Source organism: Peromyscus eremicus, chromosome 20, assembly GCF_949786415.1.
Source record: "Peromyscus eremicus chromosome 20, PerEre_H2_v1, whole genome shotgun sequence".
In the NCBI taxonomy this organism is placed as follows: Eukaryota; Metazoa; Chordata; class Mammalia; order Rodentia; family Cricetidae; genus Peromyscus; species Peromyscus eremicus.
In genome coordinates, this window is record NC_081436.1 from 15642105 (window position 1) to 15668864 (window position 26760).

The 26760-nt window shown below is 50.4% G+C and overlaps 1 protein-coding gene across 1 annotated transcript in view; it reads right to left on the reverse strand.

Moving 5' to 3' along the window:
- Positions 1 to 26760, reverse strand: part of Tafa5 (TAFA chemokine like family member 5) — a 134546-nt gene that overhangs the window by 75515 nt on the left and 32271 nt on the right. The gene's annotated exons all lie outside the window — the stretch shown is intronic.

A 26760-nucleotide genomic window follows, 5' to 3' on the forward strand; every position in this document is an offset into this window, starting at 1 on the left:
AGGGCCACTCAGCTAGACACATGCTTTATGTATGTTTCTGTGTAAATACACAGCTACACAAGGTGTGCTCCGCTGCACTCAGGTTCCCACAGCCTACATGTAAGTTCCCATGTAGACACACAGGTACTCATGGGTACACTCAGCTGCGCATATTCCAGGCTTCGTTCTGTGTGGACACACAGGTACATCGGGACAGGCACACATGGCCCTGAATTAACCCTAGAAGGGACACATTTCTCCAAAGCCACAACCTCACCTCAGGGGAAGGAATCCCCGGGGGAAATAAACCCCCGTAGTCTAAGCTGTCACTGCATGGCCAAACCAGTAAGTGCTAACGAGCAATGCTGTCCAATAAAGATAGCGCGATGCTCACAGTGGACCATAAAAATGAAAAACTGGCCACCTTGGAGGAGGACAGAGGGCATCCCTCAGCCTGGGCTGGTGCTGCCACATTCATCCTGGCATGGTTAGCCCAAAGGCCCCTCTATCAAGCAGCTTCACAGCCTCATTAGGCCCCATTCACAGAAACCCTGGGATATGTCACTCACTCATCATCAGGATCTTCCATCCACTCAGCACACAGGAAGTGCCTACTACTTGCTGCCCTCTGTGGGTACTAGGAGACCTCACCGCACACATGGTATCCCACCCTCTGGAGCTCCTTCCAGCTACAGGGCACATCACAGAGATGCTGGATGTGAGAATCCCACCCACCTGGATGAATGTCATACAGGTGTCAGCAGGAAATAACACAGGGTCACATGGACAGACATTAGAAAGAAAGTGGGACAGGCGCACACAGGGTGGCCATTTGCTTGGTAACCAGATTGGCAGGTAGCTCTCAGGGCTTCTCAGCAGTAGTTCCTTCAAACTCAGGGTGTCCTTCCTTACCACAAGGATCCTTTGGCTACTGTCACCCAAACACCCTTTCTCCAGGCAACTGGCTCCTGCACTGTATCAGCCTTGCTGCTTGGATTCCCCAGCCTGACCCAGAGCCTGGTTAGAGCAGGTATCACATACATTAGTAGGAAGTATGGGCAGGGTGGCTCAGTTCCAGCAGCCCAGCAAGGTCAATGGCAAGGCAGGACTAGGAGGAACTGTCCAAAGTGACTACATTCAGCTGCTCATATCCAGGCAGGATGCTGAGAGTTCCTGGCTGGAGTGCCAAGTTGATGTTGGGGGAATGGATCGGACACATTCAGAGGAAGGATGGGGCAGCTAGGGCCTCCCATTGAACTCTGAGCCATCCCTCCTGCAAATGCCTATGCCTTCCTTCTCAAGCAGAACACAAGGCCCCAGCTAGAGCTGCCTTCCTCAAGCTGCGAAGTTTGACTCATGCTACCCAATCACACCTTGAAGTACACGCTGTTGTTAAGGAGCAGGCACAAGCAAACCGATGCACAGACAAGTGAGGAGATGAGGAGGGCAGGGCAGGAGGAGCACCTGGAACAACCAATCAGCTCTAGCACGGATCCCAGAACCAGAGCACCGGGCCTGATGGGAACTGAGGGACACACTGGCAGGAAGTGGACAGCCAACTCTGCAGCACACAAGAAAGAAGTGTTTCCCTTCTTGTGCTTGCCACTGCAATGTCCGGATGGGCAGCCATGTGGGTACCACCCCACGTTCTTATTGAAAATAGGATCGGCGGACCGGCTTCAGCCACTTCACTATTCCTGCCCAACTTGACCGACACACTATGACTCTGGCCAAGGCTTATAGTCTCTGGGTCACCTTAGTGCATATGGATTTTCTGGGCAAGGCCTGGACAGGTGTCGAGAGCTGTCCAGCTAGGGTCTGTCCCAACAAGAGTTTTGAAGGTGGGAGAATACTACCAAGTCAATGGCATCTTACAGCTGTGGTGACTCCTGACACTGGGAAAGTCTGCCCTGGGCCAGCAGCAGCACCACCCTGGGCCCCATTTCCAGTTCCCTATCAGCAGGAACTTCAAGGTCATATGGGATGGTCAAGGGGTCATGCACATGCACCTGTCTGCAAAGAACAGGAGTGGGAGGGACTGTGGATACCAAAACTCTGAGGTGTTCTGTCACTGGAGAAAGAGACAACATAATTAGGCAAGAATCACATGACCAGGAAGTGTCCCTTCATCCCCAAGGATAAGCCCAATCCCAACAACTTACCAGGCTCTATTTGCACTCAGGTGCACATAACTGTGACAAGAAATTCCCTCCATGATCAGTTGACCTCACTCAACATGCTCAACATGTACCTAAGTCACCCTTCCATACAAGCAACATGACCTTCCACTGCTCTGAGATTGTGGCTGTCCATGTGATACCGCCAGCTACCTCACACCGTCCTGCATGGGAATCCATGGTAATATCACCCCTGCCCCCGCAGTGTTTGATAGATGGACACTCTCAATCATACCACTTCTCTCTGTGTCTGCACTGTCTAAGAAAGATCTCCACCTCGTCCCCACATAGTGAGTAGGTGGAGAATCTGGACTCAGAAGAGTTGTGATTTGCAGAGCCAGGTTAGGGCCTACAGACCTGAGTCATCTAGAGCAGGGGTAAGGGTCTGTCCACTAAGGACCCCAGCTGTCTCTTTAAGAAAGCATCCTCGGAACAGGCCTTCTTTCAATTGGGCCAGCCCGTCCTGTGTGGTCTCTGAGCTGAGGATCTCTGGGAAGCTCCATGCAGGAGTGTGTCCCTTTTAGCAAGAGAGATGAGCAAACTTGATTGACTATTGACTGCACTGAACTTTCAGTTTCTGGTCTTCAGGTGCAAGGGGTTTCTGCAGGGCTAGGCCCTGGGCCACAGCCCACTCATGCCCTTCACCGGCAAGCAGGGATAGTGGGCATTGGTGTATCTCGATGCCTGCTCAGATGTCGGCTCTGCTCGCCAGCTCAGCACTGGGATGAGGCCTTGGCACAGTTGTATGATAAACACACATGTTCTGTTCTCTGCTGGGTGCTGATGGCAGCTGAATCAAATCCTGGGACTTCCTCAAGGCAAGAGCTGACACTGCATCGTGGTCTATCAGAATCCGACGCTCCCATATGCTGGCATCTCAGCATTGGTTCCCTACCACACAGACTATGATCTGGATCTGGTCCTACACTGCACAGGTTGGGTTCAGAAGTCAGCTCAACACTGAATGGGGGGTCCCAGTGATGACTCTGGTCTAGGGGAGACAATGGCTACACTTTCTCTAGACTTCCAAACCAGGTCTGCCCTGTCCTTCTTCTCCTGTGTCTATAAGTCCAGAAGAAACACTTCTCTCAGATCATACACAGGCATGTCACCAACGCTGCAACAAGACAAAGGCCATAGTGGATACATCTACACAGAGATTCCCAGAGCCACATTCAGCCCTCTGACCTCCTAGGTCTCTAGGATCCTAGTGGCCACAGCCAGGAACAACAATGAAGGCCACATACCCATGGATGTTCATCCACACCAGCCATTTCCTGTTTTCTGAGAGATACACAATCTGCCCAGAGGACACAGCCAGGTCCAGGGAACAGCAGACTGGAGAACACGGCACAGGACAGGTCCCATTTGAATGCCCAGCCATCCCTCAGACCAGCAGGGTAGGGCCAGGTCAATAAAGGGAACAGAGTGTCCTAAAGATACATTTTGCAGACCCTGTCCCAAATGCTGGATGAGGAAGGCAGGACAGCTTCCACACCTGTTCACGATTTCCTGCGGACATAGCCGAGGCCACCGGCTCCAGATAGGGTGACAAGGCTAGTCCTCAGCAGTCAGTATACAGGGGTCCCAGGGCAGGTGGGCAGAAAGCCCTGGGCATCAGTAAAAAGCAAGGTCCCAGGTTCTCTCATGCAGTGCCCCTCCACCTGGGGCACACACCAAGAAGCTGTTTAGTCCCACGGGGCTCTGACATATATCTGAGAGGATATAGGATGCGATGGATGTCAGAATAAAGATTCAAAGTGATTCTGACAGGTGTAGAGTGAGAGGGTGGCATTTAACAATCATAAATGTCAGCTCCGTGTTTGGATTAGAATGAAAACAAGGCGGAGTTAGGAGGCCAGGGAGGCCTGAGAGCCTGTGTCAGCCGGCTTTATCTGGCTGTGGGATTCGTTGTCATTCAGAAGATGGGGATCAAGTAGGGCCAGTAAGGAGAGACATGGCATCCATGACCCTTCTGGAGTTCCCAGGTCAGCCCATGGTTCACAATTTGGATACAATATAGAGGCGTCTGGTCCTTGATCCACTGTATGCTGGGCATAGCTGCTGGCCCCAGTTTGGATCTATTCCAAAATGTGTAGACAGCACCATGAAACCCACAGGTTGTTCAAACACAAACGGGACATAGAGGCCATGGGCCTGGGAAGACCAGGAGGGAGAAACACAGGATTGTAGGGTAACCACTTTATTATTTTTTCCCTCATCTGTGGCAAGGGAGAGTTGGGGGCCATATGGCTCAAAAGAAAGCCTGAAGATTCATCAGGAGTGTCCTTGACTCAGACTAACAGGGCTAAGGGATCTACTGTGAGCCTGCTGGGTCTCCAGGGACCCTGGAAGCTGGTGACTGTTTTTTGGTTACAGGGAAGCCAACTTCCACTAATGCTCTCAGGCACCCACATCACTACAATCGGGAACAAAGACTTAGTGGCCCTTTAGACTGAGATGGAGCTGGTTCTGGAGACAAGGACAGATTACTCAGTAGATGATGCCAGCCAACACCACAGAATATCTGGCTTAGGCATGCGAGCGGGGAGCAGTGGCTAAGGTCCGGGCTTTGCAAATCTGTCACGACCAGCTAATTGCTGGGAACTCAAAGGCAAGACCACAGAAGAAGGTCACGTCTGGGTGTCACGTGCATACCATGCAGCAGCACCCTTCTAAAACGTGCAGCTGGGGAGTCGATGAGTTTGGGCACAGGGAACATGCCCTTAGACTGCATTTCTCACAAATCCTAAAATACCTGCGTTCCCTGTATAGGCATTTCTTCCACTATTCCACCTCACCAGTCAGTTATCAGGACAGGGACCCCAGGGGGCCACAACAGGAAAGATCTGAGACTTTGAGGTTATGAGAAATGAATCATATGGTCAAAATAGTGGTCACCTAGGTGCAGCTGAGAGCATATATTCCTACTGTGTGTACAGACTGCTTTTTACACAATTATGACCAAACTCCAGATTTGGTGACATGGAGGTAGTTCCCTACCAGAGGAGCCTCCACAACCATCCTTTCCTGGTCCCTATGTCACTGACGTAAGTCAGTTCCCACAAGTGGCATGCACCAGAAGTGAGTTGTTATTTGGGGCTCTCATTTTCATATGCCTTGGACCTCAAAGTTGCAGGAAGGGTTCAACCTGGGCTGGCCCTGATAGGGTGAAGTGTTAATCTGCTCACAATAACACAAAGGGCTATTGATCTGACTTACCTATCCTGACCATTGACCATATCACAGCGTAGGGGATCTAGACAGGCCCAAAGGCCCTGACTGTGCCCCATTGGTCCCTTGTCCTGTATCAGAGGATCCTTAAACAGAACCTTCTCTTTCTTGTCATTCCTGGTAGGTGTGATAATCTCTGCTGTGTTGGGCACCACCTAAACCCCTGAACCCCTGACCTAACAAGGGCAGGCCTCATACCCAGCCAACTTGGGACTCCACGTAAGCCTGGTGGCATTTGAAGTTTGGAAGTGGCCAGGACCAATCTGAGTCAGGTGTCTCCATCTCCCTACCCTGCACAAGACCTCAACTTCAAAATGAAGGCAACTAAACTTCATCAGCCCCGCACAGTGCTCACAAATTAAGCTACTAATGTTTAGTTTTATCCCCAATTCTATAGACACATAGTACAAAGATTAAAAAGTGCAGGGAAAAAAATGTTCTTAAGATCCGATGGAGAATCCATCTCAATGTTTGAGATGGAATGAAATCAAGTCTCAATTAAATCCCAGTATCAAATTCTCTCTCACACTCCAACTACTACTGAGTCAATTAAGTGTGTGCCACAGATCACAAAGCCTAATTCTGCAGACCAGCTGCGGATTATCCCTGCATGATAAGCATGAGGGGGAGATATTTCAAAAACGGAGTAAGATGGGCCATGCTGGTCTGCTATCCACCTAGATAAGTAGCTGGAGCAGAAGATGGCAAGGGCTGGATCAGCAGACCACAGGCCTTGTCTCTCCCTGGAAAGACCTGGTTCACCCCACAGCCAGTGGTTAGACCCCTGCAGAGGGCAAGGAAAGGCACTCTTTGTCACCAGGAGAACAGACAAGCCCGGGAGCCAGGAAGCATGAAGACAGGTTCACTGGCCCTGCATTGCTTGCGGGGACCCTGGTTTCAGAACCATTTCTCTGCCTGGGGCCAGCTGTGCTTCCAGAGAGCTTCACATGCAGTGAGACCGACAGATCTCAGGGAGATTCCTGAGGACACTCTTGTCCTGGGCTTAGCTGTTTGGGGTGGTGTCTCAGAATAAGAGACTGAGGACACCACAGAGGGACAGTCAGCAAGATGGTACTGACCTCCTAGTGCTCTAGGCACACTGGCATCTCTGGAGTCCCATGTGAACATATAGGGAGCCTTGAATAAACATGCTTGACATGTTTCAGAGACACTGAAGAACCACAAAGCCAGCCCAATCTGCCCAAAGGTCTGTGTAGGTACCCATAGAGATACACGCACATGTTCACATGCAGCCTATATCAGTCTTTTACGGATGCAACAGGCTCATGGATGGGATGCACATACATACCTATGCACATATGCACATTGTACTGCCTACATAAAAATGCACCCAGACATATCCACACCATGCTTTGTGCACACAAACTTTTGCACACCATAAGCCACATGTACACTCACACAAAAGCACATGCATAGAGAGACCACAACATGCACACATATATAAACAGGGCATGTTGTATATATACACCATGCTATATTATCATACCATATAAAGATGACATAGCAAAGGCTGTGCACACCACAGCCTGCACCTGCACGCTTACACTCAGGCACATAAGCACAGCTGGGGATGTGTGTGCAATGCTCTTCAGGCTTAGCACCTGTCTGTCCCTATTTGCTATCTGCAGAAAGAGTACCTACTTGCCCAAGTCCATCAAGTTTCCCCAAGGTGCCCACGAGCTCAGGCTGTGTCCCTCACCTCTCCACTGGGGACAGATCCCTATAGCCAGTCTTGACTCTGGAGGCCACATGGAACATGTACCACCACTGACTGTAGCTGTGCACGGGTTAAATGTTTATGGGAAGTGAGAGGCACCCAGAGCCAAGGCTTCTCAGTTCAGTGCTTCCAAAGTGGCTTCTTTAATCCCCACCCTTAACTTGAACTTCAGCAGTCGGAAGAAAGGAGTAGTGGCTAGCAGGGTGCTAATAGAATGGCTGCTTAGGCCCTCCCAGAACCCATGTCAAAGTGTCCACAGTTAAGTTTCCTCTACCAGCTTCCCTGGTACTGCCCTGCCAATGCTCCCCCGCAGCCACGCCACAGATGTCACCAAGAGAGAACTCAGCAGACATAAAGCCTGCACGCAGACATTGTAACGTTCCCAACACCATCAGAGTGATGGCAAGCACAGTGGCAGGCTGTGGGTCACTGCACATCGCCAGGGACCAAGACACAAACAAGGCAGTAAGTCAGGAGGTCTGAGACAGAATCATAGTCCTATTTATCAAGGGCACTGAGAAGCTCTCACAGGCAACACCTATGAATATGGACCCTTTAGTAGGGTGTGGGGTGGCTATTCCAGAAGGTTCTGGACCCGTGAGTGTATGGTTGACCCAGGGTCATGGGAGGCAGACACAGGACGGAAGGGAAACACCAGGCGTTCAGACGGGCAGGCCCCAGACTCCCAGTCCTTCCTATTCCCCCACCCCAGCTGTTTCTGGAGCCTGCTGATCCTGGCTGTACCAGCTGCCCTGCTGCCCCAGTGGCCCAACTAACATCTTCATCCAGTCCTCCTGGCCTGGCCTCTGTCCACCTGGGCACTCAGCTCTGTCAGAACCACCCCAGGTCAGAGCCCTGCCTCGTGCACACTAGTGGAAAAACACTGTGCACCTGCCCTCTCAGCCCAACCTCAAGTATGTTTGACTCCAACAATCAAGGCCTCAACCTGGTGCCTATCTTCAAGTGATAGGCTAGGCACAGGTACAGGGCTGGTCTAGCAGCACTGGAAGCCCTGGAACCTGTATTATCCAGACTTACTGCCCTTCTTTGATATGGAAACATGCACCAAGCTCTACCCAAATGCCCAGGCCAATCATTCACACCCAGGACTGCTGTGTCTGATAAACCATATTAGGGAAGTGGAGGCCATACTTGTGATCCCTGCACCTTAATTTTTCAGCAACACTGCCCGAATAGTTTGACTTTCTCCTGACTGCCACAATATTCAAAGATGATTGGTCACTCAGATGAACTCCCAAAGGGCAAGGCCACAAAACAGTCAGGCCACCACTGCCCATCCCATTCATACATCACAGGAGTATATCACAACAGACAAGTGGTCCCTACTCTCTCGGAGTATGTATAGAGGCAGAGAGGGACAGACATGGGGGGGATGGGGCCAGAGACAGAGACACAGAGAGAGTGATCTAAGAGATGCGGTGAAGATGCCTGGGGAAGACAGCTTACCTCCACACAGGTAAGATCATGGGGTCTCTAGTATGTCAGAGCAAAATGATGGCTCAGACAAATGAGTTATAAATAGTTCTCCCAAGCAGAGGGCTGGGAATGACAGTAGATGCTCCTGTTCTTAAACTGAAGAGACCTTCTCCATGATATGAAGGCATGTTACCACAAACAGACAAGAAGTATGACTTGGGTAACAGTTTCCATGGGAATGACCCCTGGGCTCCCAGGGAATCCCAAGAGTCCTCTTCAGGAGTAGAGAGTGAGAGAAGGCGGTGGGTGGATGCTGGTAACAGAGACAGGCTGGTGGCTGGGCTGGATGGTCAGGGGCCCAGAAGCTGCATTCTTGAAGGCCAGGAAAGATAATTAGATCTTTTCTCAGGAAGGAAAGAGTTTGACACACTATGCACCCCCAACACTGTGTGAGAGGAATTCACTATTCAGTCTCAACCTCAAGTTTGTAGCAATCAGTCCTGCAGCCACAGGGACAAGTGCTTCCTGTCAGGGACCTCTGTGACTACCACATGCCTCAGATCTGACACCCAAGGGTAGCTCAGAGCTGGCCTGGTCGCTTTAGAAGGTGGGAGAAGGTACCTGGCATAGATGTCGAGATGGACTCAGGGGAGTCAGCCCTCATATATGCTGAGCTGGGAGAGTGCCAAGGCAGGTAAAGGCAGGCTGAGAAGGTGGGCTGAGGAGGAGGAGGAGGAGGAGGAGGAGGAGGAGGAGGAGGAGGAGGAGGAGGAGGAGGAGGAGGGTCCTTGAGGGGCTGCAAGCATCATCATGTATCACCAGAGTGGCTCCTGTTAGACCTTACGTCTCCTGTCTCCTGAGACACTTCCCAGGCATCCCCGTTCCCCCAGCACTCTAGACTTCAAGGTCAGAGATGATCTCTGTGGTGGTTTGAAAGAAAATGTCTCCCAAAGGGAGTGGCACTATTAGGAGGTGTGGCCTTGTTGGAGGAAAGGTGTCACTGTGGGGATGGGCTTTGAGGTCTCTTTTGCTCAAGCTTCGCTCAGTGTGACAGTCAGTCGACTTCCTGTTGCCAGCAAGATGGAGTGCTCTCAGCTCTGGCACCACATCTGCCTGCAGGCCACCATGCTCCCCTTCCTGATGATAATGGACTGAAGCTCTAAAACTGTAAGAGAGCGGCCTCAACTAAGAGTTCCCGTGATCACGATGTCTCTTCACAGCAATAGTAAACTCTAACTAAGACAATCTCCAAGACAAGGTCCAGCCCAGACCTCCAAGTCCAGTTTCTATGCCACTATACAGCTACAGCGACTATGTGAGCATGGGTCTTTTGGACCACAGCCTGGCATAACAGCTGTTCTGGCTGGTCCCTGTCACCTAGAGACTAGAGTCAAACCCAGGCACCTGGAGCCACCAATCAGAACCCTGGATGCCCTTCCAGTCATCTTCACAGACTAGATTCTGCCGTGAATCTGACTTGCATCCAATGCCCCAAGGGTGTGAACCCCCACCTCCACTCCCAACACATCTCTCTCAAGGGTAACAAATGACCTTGCTCCCAGCATGGAGAGCAGTTACTGTGCCCTGCAGCACCAAGATGAAGCTGAGCCTGGGTAAGGAGGCATAAAGGCTTTCCTTCTAAGGGTTTCATCCAACTGTCTGGCCTAAATACGCTTAGAACACCCAAATCATTCTTTGGCATAGCATAGCAGAAGGACAGTGCAAGGGGCAGATCCCATCACCTCATGACCCATTAGATGACAGGATACACTGGGTCACCAGGTGTTCTGAGAATTTCTTCCCTAGGGAAACATAACCATCTATCCCTCCTCATAAGGCCCCAGTGACAAAGTATGATTTCACCTGAGTTCATCCTGGGGAGCCAATGAGTTGACTGGGCTTACTTACAGTAGGTGCTGCTTACAGGAGTCTGTCTGGGTGATCCCAAATCAGCCATACTACCCAGCATAAAAGATGATGTCTCCACAGTTGCATAGATGGACTCTCTCCTCAGTTAACCTCCCACAGTCTATACTCTAGAACTTTCCAAGACTAAAGGCCATATACAACTAGGACAGAATTACATATAACTGTCCAGGAGGTGCAAGAGGGAGCAGCCAGAATCTCCGATGAAAGTCCAGTGACTTTCCTACTTCTTATGAAAAACTATCGACAGTAGCAAGCCCATCTCAGGGTGTCTTTCAAATAGTCACACTATTCTGATGAAGATGACGGCTGTTATGCTGAGGACAGTGTTCGCCAACATTGGGGAGTCCTGACCTCAGGAGTCCCAAAAGAACCAGCTGCCCAGGGGACCCCTTTTCTCCCTGAGGAATCAGCCATCAATGCTCCCCAGAAATACAGCATTGTTGCATATTCTGTCTGGACCATGCAGGGCACTTAACATGGATGAGGCTGCCCCTAGGAATGGTCCGCAGGGTATAAGCTCCCAAGAGGGGCTTCAAGTCCCTAGAGGTTGCTGAGCTCTGTACATCTCCGAGTAGGTACCTGGTCATCCCAGCACCTATCCTCAGCAGCTTGATGCTACAGACCATTGAGGCTGCTCCTCCTGAGTGATGGATAGCATTCTCACCTGGTCTATGAGCTGATCCCTGTGGGAAGGCAGAGGGGGGCAGTGGGGCCAGATCCTTCTGGAGGGGGTTCCACCTGTATCTCAAACAATAGGCTGGGGCTGGGGGGCTCACAAGTACCCTGCTGCCCCTGTAGCCTTTTTTTTAACGAGGTATAAGTGAGTCTGCACCCCCTCATGTGCTGCCGGCACCTCAGCAGGCAGGCCATTCTCTTGACTTAATTATCAGAGTAAAAGCATGTAGCTTAGGGCTCCCTCTCAAGCTCGTATCTAGGGTGTAGCTGGATGAAAACAAAGCACACCCCAAGTCGCCGCCCACACAGGCAACCCAAACTCCCTGCTTCTCCTGGCACTGTTGGTTCAGTGACTTGGGGCTTAGGAGGTGTTGCGGGTGCCCAGCAGCCCCCTTTTGTGTTATCCCTCAGGCTCTGGTGGTGGCAGGCAGTAGGAAGACTGGGACACACCGCTGACTCCTGCTTTCTACAGGCTGAGGCTGTTCCAATGCTCAGAGAGATGTCCACAGGGATGTGCCTGGCCAGCTGGCCTCCATTCAATGATCCCCTTAATGTGTATATTAACGAGGTGCTGCTGCTGCCTGCCATGGCAGGTCCAGTCCGGGGCCCAAGACTGATCCTGAGATAGTCTTGGAAAGCTGTTGCTACAACATCCCAAGCACAGCCATTAATTATGCTTCAGTTTACGACTTCACCAAGGTCAATAAATGACAGGCTGCAGGCTAGCTGTGAGCATCTCATGGTGGGCAACGAGGGGCCAGAGCCCAGGAAGGCACAGACATCTGACCTGAGGTAGCAGGGCACTTCCTTGATCTTGATGCCACAGTAACAGGCCTTTCCTAGAATGTTCTAATCCCACTTGCAAGCACAAAGCCATGGGCAATGACATTGGGTAAAAGGGACAGTGTCACCCACGAACACACAGCTAAAAAAGTGTCCAGTGCATCCTGCAACCCAAGCTGCTTCTTTAGGAGAAGCTAGGAGGTCACACAGCCAGCCCTACCCCCAGCCTTGCACCCCACCCCAAGTTAGGTGAGCTCCAGATATGGTGACTTTCCAGGCCCCTTATATGCATGGTACAGAGATTCTTGGTTGCCTGGGTACCCTGACAGTCTCACAATCCAGAGGAGGAACAAGAGATTTAAGCAAAGGAAGAAGCTCCAAATTTATCTTCCCAGCTGCCCAGCATACCTCTGCCAGAGGGGAGGGCCACAGACCTTGTGTGTCTAGAAAGGGATGGAGCCTGGAACCCTCCTCTTCCATGTTCAGGATGTTCCACCTGGGCAGCTCAATGACCACAGGACAAAGAGATACCAACCGAGGTCATATGGCAGAAAAGGCAAAGTCAGTCCCAAGGCCAAAGTGGAGACAAGGGGCCAGGGCATGCTCACAACATGCATGTGTCGATTCTACACAGCAGCATGGAACAGGTGCCAGCCATCAAACCGATCTCTGATAAAACCATTTCAGTCTTCTTTCAGACATTTCTGAGCAACAAGGATGCTTAAGCCAAATTCATTTAACACAAGAGACAGTAGCCAGGGCCAAGGCCCAGGAAGCTGCATGCTTGGGGAGGTATTAAAGAGGGCCGACTGTGCACAAGGATGTGAGTTGGAGGACCCAGGCTGGGACAGGGGTAGAGATGCAGAGGAATCCACAAGATGGGAAGGTCAAGACATGTCACCTAGGTCAGTCTGTCCTTTTGAGCTTGACCATGCTGACATGGAGGGCTCCCACTTTTCCTTGCAGCTGACAGTTTTCTAATCTTTTTTGCTTGTTTGTTTTAAGATTGGGGTGTTTTACCTGCATGCCCGTCTGTATACCACTTGCATGTCTGTTACCACTGGAGGCTAGAAGAGGGCACTGGCTCCCCTAAAGCTGGAGGTACAGACTGTTCTGAGCCACCATGTGAATGCTAGAAATTAACCTGGGTTCCCTGGAAGAACAGCAACTGCTCGTTAACCACTGAGCCATCTCCGCAGCCCCAGCTGCACGTTTTCTTCAAACCCTCCATGGTTTGCTGCTTCAGGTTACTTGGCTATCAGAGGAGGGCATTGCCAGACACCTGCTCCTTGGTAACACAGTGCCCCTGCTTCCCAGCCCAGGCACTACATTGCCAGCTGCCTCTGTCTACTTAACTTAGGACCCTCAACCCTGCAGACACACAGCACACAGAACACTTGGCCAAAACCACAAATGTGTCTGACAGTTCCTGAAGACGCCAGCCGCACTGGGGCTGTTTCCAGCAATGGCTATCTGTCTGAGAAAGCAATGCCCTGCTGATGAACTAGAAATGTTAGCCCTCGTTCTTGTCTCTGGCTCAGTTTCTAGTTCCAGGAAGGGACTGGGGATCCTCTCTTCCTGTCCAGTATGCTTGACAGGCCAGCTGGGGACACTTCCACCAATGTCACTGTCTGGCTGTTGGGCAGTGGAAGGTGCTGTGGCTATACTGTATTCACTGATGGCACTTCATAACCACACACAGGCAGCGGGTGACTCAGAACAGAGGACGTTGGCCTGAGGCAGATTGGGCTGGGCCCAGGATCCCAGAAGAGGGAAGGTAAAGGGCCATTCTCTGGAGGCAGAGGGTAAGGATCCAGTTATCTGCAGGACCTAGAGGTGGGTTGGGAAGGCACGCTACAAACAGACCCTGCGGGCATCCCCAGTAGCTTGGGCATCCACGCATCTTGCCCAGGTCACTGTAGAAACTAACATGATAACATACAATGACAGCTGTCCCATCACTCTCCTTCGCACTGTGTCGCTTCCCAAGTGGTCCTTGATCCTGAGGACCCCTCAAGGGGCTTCAGGCCAGACCTAGTGGGGCCTGTCACTCACTGCCCTCCCTCCCAGCCAGCCAAGGAGCTTGGCCAGCACCATGTGTCGCACTGTGGCTGAGGCACCTACCATACTGAAGCCCTGGTTTTCCTGCCTATGCAGTGGAAGGAGGAAGGCTAGCCCATCCACCTGGGAGCATGTGGCATAGGTTCCAGCTCTAGAACCCGGGGCCCATGCTTCCAGGCTTGACACGGCTAAGGGGCGGCAGCAGTACTCAGTCACCTGGCTTTTCCTCCTCTTGCCTGTTGTGGCCTTGTGTTAAGCTGCACAGCCTCAATGCCTTTGGAGTCCTGCCACCCCATGCTGGATAAGCATAGGGAGGAGCTTTGTGGGAGGCAGCAGCTTTGGGGGTCTCAGGTCACAGAAAAGTCTCACTTCAGCACCCACTTTGTTTCAATGCTGCTCTGCCTCCTGCCTCCTTATTCTCAGAGCGCCACAATGGGGGCATGCCATGTTCAAGATTGAGACAACGGTTTTTGGAAAACCACTGGTAGCCCTGAAGGGGAAGCCAGCAGCCAGGTACCTGTCTAGCCTGTGTTCTGTTTCTGGGGACATACTTTCTCACATATTCTTCTGCTGGTGAGGCTGCCTCTGTACTTGGAGCCGACAGCTGTTCAGCATAAGCAGCCAGGGGCCAGAAGTTGAGAAGCTGCTGCAAATTCTCTGTTTGGGGAGGCCACAAGTGTAGGAGGCTTGGCCAGTTTTGGAGAACTGAAGCACTATCAGACTCCTTGGTGGACTTTCTTTAGTGGCAGTCGCGTGGATGCTTAGCTGGTGGAAAAGCCAGCCTTCTAGCCCACCCGTGTCCTGCAGATGAAAAGAAACAGAATCTACAAGACCATCGCCTGGGAAGGGAGGTTGGATTGATCTGCTCACATCGAGGACCCTGCAGCCCTTTGGGAAAGGTCTTCTACCAAGGTGTGAGGGTAAGCCCGTGAGAAACAGGACTGTCAACCCCAGGCTCATGCAGCTATGAGCCTGGGGACAGAAAAAGAGAAACACTGAATCCAGACACAGACCTTAAACTTTTCACAGAGAAATTCAAAATGCATAAGAAACCTAAATATAAAACACATTAACGTGAAACTTCTAGAAGTAACACAGGAGGGAAAAAAAATCTATGCGAGATTGGATTTGGTGACAAGTTTTTAGATAAAACACCAAATTCAAGATCCTTGAAAGAAGAAAATGTGACAAATTAGACTTTGCTAACATAGAAACATCTGTTCTGCAGAGATGCTGTGAGGAGAAATGAAAAGACCAGCTGAGACAGGGGGATGATATCTGCAAACCACGAAGCTGATGATGATGCGTGTCCAAGATGTTCCAAGAAAGCCTTTAAAATGCCAAAGTGAGAGACAGATCAAATACAGCAGACAAAAGATTGCAACAGACACCTCACCCCAAGTGGCAAACGAGCCACCAGGAAACATCAAACCACCACATACCGATTAAAATGGAAAAATTCCAAGTCCTCCCCAAATACCAAATGCCAGGCAGAGTGTGGAGCAGAGGAGTCCTCAGCCACAGCTGCTGGGAACACAGAATGGTGCAGCCACTTGGAAGACTGTTGGCAGCTTTGACAGAGCGAGATTCTCCCACCAGACAAGACCACGCCCCTAGGGACTTAGCCAATTGATGCGGAAAGTTCTGGGTACACACACACACACACACACACACACACACACACACACACACACACACACAGAGTGTATAAACATTTAGAGCAGATTTACCCATAATTTCTCACACTGGAACCATGGAGGTGGATCTCAGACAAAGTTCATTAAAAAAAACAAACAACAACCTGGGTATTAGTCCTCCTGAGTAACATTGTTTGATAGTAAAGGGGGCAGAGCTATAGACCCACAAGAGGGCACAGAGGAGCCATGAATACCTGTCTCTACATGAGGGTGGCCAGGGGAGAAAGCCACAGACCACAGGAGTCTGACTGTATGACGTTCCTCACAGGGCACAACCACAGAAAAGGCCAAACTATGAGCGGTCACCACAGGCTTGGTGGACAGAAGGAGGGAGGACGGGGACTGAGTGACTCCTGCATAGCACTCAGTGGGGACACACAGCACTGCACTGGGGATGTGCCCAGACTCACATCACTGAGTAGGCTGAGGAAGACAGTAGAACTCGCGTGGTGCACAGAGCCACTTCCATGACAAAGCCACACTGGAAGCCAGCGGAGCCTGTGAGACTGGGGGCAAATGAGCTGGCCCGACAGAACCGTTTCCATGGGGACACACTACTGGTCTGACACCCCTGTGTGTGCATACTTGAAGACACAATTGGATAAGTGGATGGCGGCAGTGGGAGGCAGCCTTCTGTACAGGAGTGGGAGGTGGCAGAGAGGCAAGAGGAAGGGACAAGATGGTCCTGGTGGTGACAGGTTAGAATCAGAGTGGGCAGTGTGAGGTCATATTTGTGTGATGTGGACGCAAACAGTTACACAGACGTTTATCAGACAGGTCCCTTCTTCTGGCAGCTGAGAGGGCTGAGAGGCGGTGACACTCCATTAGCAGTAGGGCTCCTAACCCTCTGGCTTCAGTGCTCCTCTACAAGGGAAGGGAACACAAAATCTTGCAAAGTGGCTGTGTGTAGGACAAGGGCACAAAAACCGGAAGAGAAACCCAGAGACCTGGTTGTCCCCAAAGTCAAGAAATGTCTGGAAGACAGAGCAGAACTGTGGTGAATGTGTCAGGGGATCCAGGAGTGGCAGGACAGACTCACAAAACCAAAAATTTATATAATTATATATATATATATATATATATATATATATATATATATATATATATATATATATATATATATCAAAGATCCAAGGTGCATGATGCCACATTGCTCTATATAAGTGAACCAATCAACACAGGGATGGGATGACGTCTTCCTTGCAGAAATCCACATCCTCTGTAGACACTCACACCCTTGCTAGCCCAACATCAACTCCAGTGAGACTGTACGTGGTGACTTCCCCACACAGAGCATACTGTGGGATGGGAAAGAGAAGCTCCCTGGTGCAGAAGCCTGGCAAACAGGGCTTTGTCAACTAGCTCATACGGAACGTATGTGGGGCAAAACTAGTCCAACCCTCTTCTTGTCAACACCCTAGAACCCCAGTCCAACCACAAGGGAAAACACTAGATGCGGACTAACCATATGAAACTTTACCAAAGCTCTGACCAGTACACCACAGTTGCCAAGGTCATGGCCATCAGGATAACCTGGAGGCTCACAGTTCCCAGGAGCCAACAGGACAGGATGGTGAAACACTGGGTGGTGCTCTCAGTGGGATCCAAACACACGAGGACACCAGATAAGGAATGAGGATTCAGAACTTAGAAAAATCACAACACGCTGGTGTTTTTCCTTCCAAGGCAACTCATGTCCCACACCAAGGTCAGGATTTTGCACTGCTGACTGCTGGCCAGGGCTTCAGTGTGGGGCACATGGGGCTTTTTGAAATATCTCCACAATTTCTCTATAAACCTCAAACTTTTCCAAAGAAGGAATAAGCTCATTGAAAAATCCACAACGACATGCAGGATGATGGCCTCTGTGGTGCACATGCTGGGGAGCTCAGTGGATGCCTTGCGGGGCCTGCGCCAGCATCCGATGCGGTTAAATGGGGCATGCACGGGCCCGCTGGCCTGTTCCTTCTTCACACCTGTCTCTGGCTTTCCAGGAAATACGCTGAGCCTTGGGAATTTCACATCAGCTGTGTGCTTAGTAACAAATGGCCCATTTCCCTTCTCCTATGCACCAGGAGTCCTGGATGAGACATCTCTGCTCAAAAGGCAGGGCCAGTCATACCCACATCCGGTGGGCTGCTGCCCATGACTAGCTTATAGCAGACTTTGTAGATCCATGCAACAGGCTGCCAGGAAGCTAATGAGGCTTTGTAACACACACACACACACACACACACACACACACACACACACACAAACACACAGAGTCCATGGGGCTGCTGCCTATGACTAGCTTACAGCAGACATTGTAGATCCATTCAAAAGGCTGCCAGGGAGCTGATAAGGTTTTGTAACACACACACACACACACACACACACACACACACCACACACACACACACACGTTAATAAATAAAAACAAGGAACCCTTCCTGTACTACCTGAGCTTCTTTCAAGGTCAAAGGTGACAGCTGCAGTCTGAGCTCACCTTGGCCACCCCACATAGCTTCCGCAACATGTTTCCATGGAGCTGGGCTTACCTTCTGCTGGGGTAATTAGGGAGACACTGGGAGGGCAGTCTGGAGATGAGACCTTCTGTTAATGAGCACAGCAAGGAATGGAGCCGAGAGTGTGCAAAGGTACTCACAGGTCCTCTCTCTGCACCTGTTGCTAGCATTAAAGTAAGGCAGCCAGACTCCAGCTCAGATTATTGTCCAGTTTAAGACATCAGCCCAGACCCTGCCCATCTCGGACTGGGATGGCCAGGCAGCTCACAGGATGGAACCAGCAGTGCCATCTGCTCAGCCTTTCTTATCTGCTCCAAGACATGGCCTATGGAAGAGCCAGCCTCTAGATCAGAGGTTCTCAACCTGAGGGTTGCGACTCCCTCTGGGGGTTAGAACAACCCTTTCACAGAGGTTGCATATCAGCTACTTTGCACATCAGATATTTACATTATGATTCCTAACAGTAGCGAAATTATAGTTATGAATTACCAACAGATAATCTTATGACTGGGGGTCACCATGACATGAGGAACTGTGTCAACGGGTCACATCATTGGGGAGGTTGAGAGCCACTGCTTTAGAAAGCCATAACCACAGCCTCACAGCATCAAGCTCTGATTAGGCTCCTGGATCTCCCTTAGCAAGGCCTCAGCCTCAGCCTGCCCAGCCCAGTGTCAGCACAGCACCCCACAGAGCCAATGGCCCAGGCTGGGTGTGCTCATGGGTTGGAAGCTGATTCCCAATGTGTTGGTTTGGAAGCGAGAGTCTTTAAGAGGTGGTGGTGCATTGTGGGAAGTGGGTAGGTCATGAAGGAGAGACGCTTGAAGGGGACTAAGGCATGTAATTGGAGCTATTTCCGCACAAAAGTGAGCTGATACAGAGGAGGGGACCAGGCCTCCGGTTCCACTCTGGCTCCATGTGTCATTATAAGATCTATTGCATGTGCTTCCATGATGATTCAATGCCATGAGGCTCATCAGATGACAGCAATCTTTGTGTTTTCAGTCTCTACACTGTGAGATGAATAAGTCCCTTTTGTGCACACACTCAGTCTCGGGTATTTCCTGTTAGTAACAGACACTGGATGAATACACCCATTTCATGCACACTTCCCACATCCTTGATGTCCATCAAAGATCTTCTTCACCCACCTTATAGCCACCCAGGAGCCTCTCAGTGTCCATGTGCTCCCTAATCCTGTAAGCCCCACTTGTCACTATATTAGGTTAAGATCCAGCTTCCCCATTGCAGAGTCACAATCAGAGACATTTTTTTTCCTTTAATAAGAGCTCTATGATGCTTAATCTCAGCTGTCAACTTGACTGGCGATCAGTTACCCATGTACCTGGCGGGTCTATGAGGACATTCTACAAGACTGCTGGCATGTGGATCAGCAGCTGGGAGAGGGACCATCCAACAGACCGAGGACTGGGGAGGAAAAAAGTGAAAAAAGAGGGAAGCCAGCCAAGGGCCTGCAAGTCTCACCATTATCCATGGACATCAGACCCTGGCTCTTTCAGCTCTTGAGCACGGACAAACACTCAACAACTCCAGGGAGGGTGAAGCCCTTCAGCCTCGGAGGCTATACCATGCTCTGAGGTTTCCATAACCTCCTAAGCAACTACAAATTTCTCTGACTCTTCAGCATACATACAGACATTGCTTCCCCACCTTCAATCATTCAAGACAATCCAATAATTCCCTGTGTGTGCGTGTGTGTGTATGGGGGGGGCACATGTCCCTCTAGTCAACCAAAAGTAATACAAGTGTGGTAGTTTTGTAAACACAAAAGCGACAGGACACAGCCGTTGTAGGTGTACAGGTCTTATCCCATGTGTAAGCTGCCGAGTATCTGCAGCCAAGTATCTCCTCATTTATGGAGCAGTGAGAGCTGAAGATGGTAGGAAAGGCTTTTTGAGCAGAATAGCTAGCAGGGCTTGAGAAGTTTCTAATCCTGAAAGCCATCATCATTTTGTTTCAATGCCATCCCATCATGCAGGTGGGTGTGACAGCCCACCTCAGGGACCACTGCTCTCAGCAGCTGTCATCAATGGAACATAGCAACCACAAGTGGATACAAGACTCATGCATGAAGGATGCTTGGATGGATGGGTGGGCAAGTGAATGGATGAGTGGGAGGGCAGGCAAATAGAAAGATGGACAGACAGATGGATGGATGGATGGATGATGGATGGATAAGTGTGTGAATGGATAGTAGATAGCTGGATAAATGTATAGACAGGTGAGTAGGTAGCAGATATGTGGATGGATAGAAGAAAAAATGGATGAAGAGGTAGATGGATGGATGGGTTGATGGATGAATGATGGTTCAGTAAATATGTTGATAGATGGCTGAGTGTTAGGGTAGGTGAACAGAAGGATAGAAGAGGAATGGATAGATGGGTAGATTGATGGACAGGTGGGTGGATGGACAGATGGAAGATGGATACATGATGGATGGATGACTGTCTTGGTGGGTAGGTAAATGGAAGAATGGAAAGCCGGATGGGTAAATAGGAATGAATGAATAGATAAATTTGTGAATGGGTAGTAGATACCTGGGTAAGTGGATAGATCAATGGATGGATGGATAGATAGATTTGGACAGTTTAGCACAAGTATGGAAAGGATAAGCAGATAAAGAGGAAAGTTCTCATAGTGCTTGTGAGCCAGCAAAGACACAGAGCTAGAAGAATAGTTGGGCCAGTGGATGGAAGGATGGACAGATAGCAACAGCTGACCATCAAGCACTCAAACACTGAGGCCATTCCACATTCACTTCTGTGTTTCCTGAAGTTGGACCTAATATGGTGTAAGTGTCCTGAAATAGAAGCTGAATAAAGAACCATATGTGGGAACAGAATTCCAGCCCTGCAGGATCCAAGACACCCATGGAATAGAGTCTTGCCCTCTAGAGACCAAGCCAGCATCCCTTGCAAGCTTTGGGACACACACAGTGGAGCTGAGAACACTCACCAGAAAGCAAACACAGGCTTTGGAACTCACATTTGGAGATCAAGTTAAATTGTTCTTAGCAAAAAATAAAATAAAATAACAAAAACAAGAGAATAAGGGAAAAGCGTTCTCTTCCTTCTCTGAGGAGGCGGCTGCTGCAGAACTAACTGATTACAAACCACCTCCCAGATTCCATGAGGATCAGAGAAGTCCAACTCCAAACTGGGCCATTTTGAGATAATGAAGTCAAAATATGTGCATTGATTTGCATACATGTGGGAAGGAAAGGAAAGCTCCAGGCAAGACAGAGCTCTGATGATGAGGGGCCCACAGAGCTCCAGAGATGAAGCCGGAGATGCAGATGAGGTCTGGGGCCCGAAACAGGGTGAAGATGCTGGGGGCTGTGGAACACAGGAGAATATGTGAGGTTACCAGACAGACCAACAAGGTGGGAACATGCACCAACCTGCGACCTACTGGGAGAGAAAGTAGAGGATGGGCGGTGTACCCATGGACCAGTGAAGACACAGAGATGCATCTCATCATAGCTTGCTATTTGCAGTCCTGGGCCACGCATCAGTCAAAGAGGGAAAAGAAAACTATCCTGTTCCCCACTGCCCAGGAGCACGTTTAAGCTGCAGGCTCTTCTTATATGGCTTGCCATTAGCAGCAGCCATGTCCAAGCCTGCCAGGGCAGAGGCTGCTGGATAAAGAAGCAATTGTGCTTTGGCCCCAACACTGTCTTCCTTTCAGCACTTTACCAGCACTCCCAATTCCTAGGCTCCTAAAACCTAGACTGAAATATTCAGACGCACCAACAACCCACAGGAGGCATATCACCTCCTACCCAGCATGTAGTTCATCTCCTGGGAAGAAGCTGGGGTCTAGGATTCCCTGCAGTAATCAGTGTGCGGGTAGAAGATGGAGCTTCAGGTCAGCCAGAGGTAGAAAGGATGTGGCGGAGTCCAGTGGTATGTAGTGTGGAGCCTGCAGGACTGGTCTGAACCCATTTAGACAGAAAGTTCTAGAACCTTGGCCCCAGTGTTTGGCTCTAGTGACGACTGGGCCATGTATAGGCTACAGGTCAAAACCCACACTGCTGCACGCAGCCTGGGGACGGGGGTGAGAGGGAAGAAACACACCTGTGTAAAATAGTAGCAAAGGCAGGTGTGACCTGGATATAGGAAGGGACCAAGACAGTGACCTTGCCTTCCTTCTTTCTGATCAGCTTACCTGATCAGGGTCTCAAGTCTGGAGTTGCCTCAGCTCCTTCCTACAGGAGCTAAACACCCCCTGTGGCACCTCCATGACCAAGGGAACTAGAAGGCCTGGATCCTGAAGCATTGGCACAGCTGGCAACCCCTGGCTATATCTATGAAAGAGGAGACGACATGGCTGGCCCAGAGAAGACCAGCCTCTTCAAAATCAGCAAAGAGCTGAGACTTTTCCCCTTGGCTAGTCACTACAGGCTGCTGGGGGGTCAGTGGGAAAGAAGTGAATGAGAGAGAGATCATTAGAGGCCCTCCCTGTTTGGCCATCCGATGCCCTACACTAGCCATCTGCCTCTTCCCTGGTGGCCAGAGGATCTGTGAGACACCCTGTGGAGCAGCAAGAATCCTTCCACACTGTGCCACAAGGGCCTCCCAGCCTCCTCCATGAGGGTGTCGAACTGCCTGATTAGGAATGACAAACATGAAGCTGTGCCAGCCTGTCACTTGATGCCAGGCAGAGCCATGCAGGCCAACTTTATGAGCAACTAAATCCTAAACTCCTTCCAATAAAGTATTTACGAGGTCTCTTGTTTCAAAACTATGTAAACAGTCTGTTTCTAGCTCATCCATCCCTCCAAGGTAATGATGATGTCTTGGAGAAGATGGGTGTGCATATATGGTGTCTGCCCACACAGTTGTATCTGGGTCCTGGAAAGGTGACTCTGTACTCATGGAAGGCCCAAAAGAGACAGGAACCCCCATAGAGAGACATATAGAGACTGTGCACCCTCCAGATCCCAATGATGGACACACCAGACCTGCTTTGACCGCATCCCTGATGGAACGCAGAGAGTACCTCTCCTGAGATACAAGCCCAGTGTGTCCAATGCTGGTTCCCTTTGCATACAACCTGGTGGTTCACCAGATGCTATGATACAACTCTTCAGGTGTCGGTTCTGTTGCTTGACAACTGCCACTGATGGCCTAGCTGAGAAGTGAGTATGGGTCACAGCACTGGGCAGTGCTCTTAATACGGCTGATGGAAGGCCCATGGAGGCTGCTCACCAGGGAGCATGCATGAGGATGCACTGGACCCAGGGGGACCTGTGCCTCCAAGTATGCTGTGGGATGGAGGAGGCCTTGACGCCAGGCAGTCCCTGGAGGCACACTGCCAAATACTCCTAGACACTCCAAACACTGACCAGAAGAGCAGGGCTAAATCTGAATCCCCAGGCTCCCATGAAACAGCCTGGGGAGCCAGGCTACAGTAGGTGTGCTGTGGGCAACTCGTTTCATGTTGAAGTTTTGTGCTTGGCTTGCCAGTCGCTGGACCAGCGTGAGGGTGACAGTGACAGGTCACTGGGCTAGAAGAACCTTTGAGAGACTTACTGGTTCCCCTTCTACAGAGTCATAGTGTATACACTTCCTATAGCTGCACAGACAGTGGCCACAGCTGGAGCCTGTGGGATGGAACAAGTCCCTCCCTCCCAGATCTGAAGTTCTTGAATCGGAGGTGTTGGGTCTGGCTCCTTGAGGAAGATCCAGATAAAATCTGTGTCCTGCTTTTCCTAGGAGGACACCCAAGGGCTGCTGTGTCCTCACCCAACAACTCCTTCCTTGCCTTCTGTCCTGTCCTTTTCTCCTTGGACCTTCCTGTGCCCCTTTGACAAGGACCCCATGACTGCACTTAGGACCACCCATATAACTCCCCTCTCAAGAGTCACCGCTGCAAAGTCCCCAGCCTAGTCCCCCACACTAGTTCTTACCGAGTGTAAGACCACATCCGTGGGAGATCAGAGGTCAGGATGTGGGTTTATTATTCGGGGTGGTGTATCACTTGGCTGATCACACTCTGAATCTACAGGACGAGCCACACAGAGTGACCACAACAACCAACACTTCTAGAATACTGTAACATTTGTCTCTCGGCCAAGTAAACGACCACCTTACTACAGATGATGACGAGATGCCGGTGTCCCAAAGATAGCCACCTTCCCTGCCTACTGCCATGCCTTCCTCACCATGATAGACTATCCCTCGGGAACTGTAAAACAAAATAAACACCTTCTCCCTTAAGTTGCTTTTGTCAGGGTAGGCTGTCACAGTAACAGGAAAAGATACAGTTGCTCATCATAGGTGGTATGTAAACAAAAATGATAATGACAGTGCTGGCCTTTCCGCCCAGAGCCAGCAGCCCTCTCTCCTTGCTCTGACTGATGCCCCAGACAGCAGGACACTCTTTCCAGGCAGCCATGCCCATGCCACTCTTGAGCAGCTGCAGTCCTCAGTGCCCAAGGGTCCCAGTGACTCCTTTTGTCTCAGGCCTGTTTCTAGGGTTCCAAAGGATGAATGAGGGAAGAGGGTTGCAGGACTGAGGTAGGGCTATGTCCTTGAAGTTCCTGCACTGAGTTCAAGAGGGAACCTCAGAAATGTCTCAGCAGGATAGTATCCTGCAGGAGGAAAGGGTCCCAGGAGCAGCTGTGGGGACTGTCCTTATACACTGAAGGCATATCAATGGGGGACTAACGGGATTTATTTGTAACTGCACTGAGTGAAACCAGGAAGAGACGTGAGTGCCTTCAGAGACAGCCATGGAAGCCACTCAGGAGGTCAGCAGGGCCGATGAAGAACAGTCCAGGGCCAACTGGGATGAGCTGAGGCAGCTACTGTTGTCAGTGCCTTCTCTTGCAGGCAGGCATGCCACCCTATCCTCCTCCTCCCCCCACCAGTCAAACCAGAGCGATTTCCATGTGTGCCGTCAGCAGCAGGGTACAGTGTGAAGACGTGCCAAACTCCACGCTCTAATCACCGTCTCCATCTTCCTCCAGGCAGCTCTGTCACCAGGGGAAACACACACACCTGTCCACCCCACGCAGCACAGCCTGGCCTGAGGTGCAGCGGGGCCCCCAACTGCAGGGGGCCAGCGAGGAGACACACGGTTTTTAATCTAAACTTCCCAGAACTGCGTTGGTGGTTTTGCTTGTAAGCCAGAAGATGAATATTTAAAATTCGGTGATTCCCCCAGGTTAGGGAAGCATTCACGTATCTTCTTGACAAGGTCATGCTTCCACCCACGGGAGACCCATCCATGCACAGTGCCTGCCTTCCCCATGAGGCTGAGCCTTCACCCACAGGGGATCTACCCATGTATAGTGCCTACAATCCCCATGAGGCCACAGGGGATCATCATGGCCTGTTGTGGTAACCACAGGATCCTGTATTCCCGTATGTACCACATCCCACACACTGTGTGCATCCTCAAGCACAGCATGGGTGACTACACAGCCCACTCAGCCCTGCTGTACAGAGGCAGTACTTGTTTGCAGAAAGACAAAGACAGCCCACCCCTGGATTTCTGGAGGACACACAGAGCATATGCAATCTCAGGCATGCTCACCTAAAGCCTATCTACAGCTGAGTGGTCTCATAAAACACTGGTGCAAAGGAAGCCCAGCCCGTTGTCCAGGTACAAACTCAGGCTTCCATCTTGCCAGGATTCCCTTGGCATAGCTGAGGGACCTGAGGCAGTTGCTCTCCTGCCCTGGAGTCCTCGGTTCTGCCTGGGACTCAGTAGGTGCCATCGGGGACATGCTGTTTTGAAAACCAAAGTTCTCCAGCAAATGGGGGCAAGTGGGTCTCCTCCATATGATTGTCTACAGAGAATGAGTAACTAACTGTATGTAGACATGTAAAAATGCCAAACATGTGTCTATGAATGTTCCTGTGTCAGTGTGTTGAAAGCAAGCAAGTCCAGCAACAGTTCAAAGGCTGTGGAATTCCTCCATGAGGTTATCATGTGGGGCAGATGCCTGTGGGGGATGCTACTTTCTCCATGACTGTGTTCCCATAAGAATTTTCTTGGTGTGTCAGAAAGACTGTAAGAGCAGAGGACCAGGAAGATAGTGTTGTCTATATATGACGGGGAAGTTGCACCAATGAAATCTCAACAATATGGTTGCCTAAACAAGACTGCCCAGTGACAACACAATTTAACTTGACAATGTAGATGAAATTTCAGAAGGCGTGCCCCTAGATGAAGAGGATAGGCAAATAATGGCTGCTAAGGGGGAAATCAGTTTTCTCCAGGGATGAGCAATCAACCCTAAACACACATACATATGAGCAAAACAAAATGGGATCAGCAGGTTATATTTATATCTACATACGTGTATATTTATATATAACAATAATAAATGAAGAAGTCATGAATTTGAGAGAGAGCTCGGAGGCATGCAAGGATTTCAGAGATGAAGTAGAAATGATATACATACAGTATCCATATTTGATATTCTCAAAAATGATTCCAGTAAGATTTTTATAGTGGAAATCTAAGGGTGAGTGATGGTTCTGGCTACAGAGGGCCACTCTCTGAGTTCA